Genomic DNA, 1,355 nt, shown 5'->3' with positions numbered 1-1,355 from the left:
TCCGCCGAGTCGTGGACTAGATCCTCCGGATATGGCCCAAGCTCCATCAGGAACCTCTCAGGGTCCATCAGTCGCCTGGGACGGAACCATCTAGGCGGTTCCGTCTCCCTGCGGCGTGGGGGAGCGGTCCGGAAGACCAACCTTAGGAGAGAATGATCTGACCATGACAAGGGCTCAACCACTATCTCCCCTACTGTCATTTACAGCAGTCATTTACCAGAAAGCAAACTGATGAGATTACTTTCTATATAATAGTCATGTCCTTTTGGATGCTTCATAGTGTCCCAGCTTGCCTTTTTTCCTGGATTTATGAGCAAACGTCCAAATAAACTGCAGGCTTATATCTTTACTTTGTTATAATACATGTGGAGCGTATACAAAGTCTACAGCCATTTTTGTAAAGGAATACGTTTTTTCACAGCAGGTATCTAGTTTTGTGCTATGCCAGTTTCCTGAAGATTATTAACTGACACCTAGCTATGAGATCTGAATGTGCCCTCCCTTCATCTCAGTATAGCTTTTTGTCTCTTTTCTTTTTTCTACCCTATAATGCCAGTTTTGTTTGGAAGTCCTACAGATTGTGTAAATAGAAAAACAGGAAAAAAACAACATCTATCAGTTTTTTGCATTAAAATAGTAAGAATGATAAAATGAAAAGAAGAAAGTTGAGTTAGGGCTTATGAGAAGTGACTTGAGTAACATGTATAACTTGTTGAAACAGCTTTTTGAAATCTGCAGCAAGTGTAGACATGCAGTCTTCTTCCTATCAAATTATATTTGCTCATGGTTGACGATATAATGACCACAAAACAAGCTTGTATTTAGTCTTGGTCTTGAGAATTACCAAATACTGTAGTGTTTTCATAGGCCGAGTTTCTTTTATATTTGTATAGAGGAGCCTCAAATTCCAGAAGCATTACATGGTAAGTTTAATGAATTAATGTCTGGTTTCCCTGCAGCTCATGTGACAAGGAACTGTATAAGCTGCTTCCCATTGATCCCTGCTTTCCAACTCTTTTGTGTCTTCAGCTTGCAGAAAAGGATGAAGAGCTTGGTTTCTACAGTAACTACAGCCTGCAGGCAATTTTTTTTTTTACAGTATTCTTTTTAGACTGCAAAGATGCAGTGTATTTTGTTTCTTTAGAAACTTTTTTTCTGTTTGTCTGGTGCTTTAAATTTTACATGGTTTAAAGCCGTAAAAGATGGGGGAATTTATACATGTGAGCAAAGTACTTTTAATCCAGATGGTAGGTTTTTTTAAAATGTTTAATAGTAACAGGAAAAAAAATGCAAAGAAAATTACGATGCAAATATATACATTCTCAAAGAAATAATAGTGTAAAAGGGGCTTCAAA

This window comes from Protobothrops mucrosquamatus, unplaced genomic scaffold (genome assembly GCF_001527695.2).
Source record: "Protobothrops mucrosquamatus isolate PMUCROS unplaced genomic scaffold, P.Mucros_1.0 scaffold_128, whole genome shotgun sequence".
Classification (NCBI taxonomy): Eukaryota; Metazoa; Chordata; class Lepidosauria; order Squamata; family Viperidae; genus Protobothrops; species Protobothrops mucrosquamatus.
The sequence above is the reverse complement of the archived record's forward strand: the minus strand, read 5'-3'. Positions refer to the sequence as shown.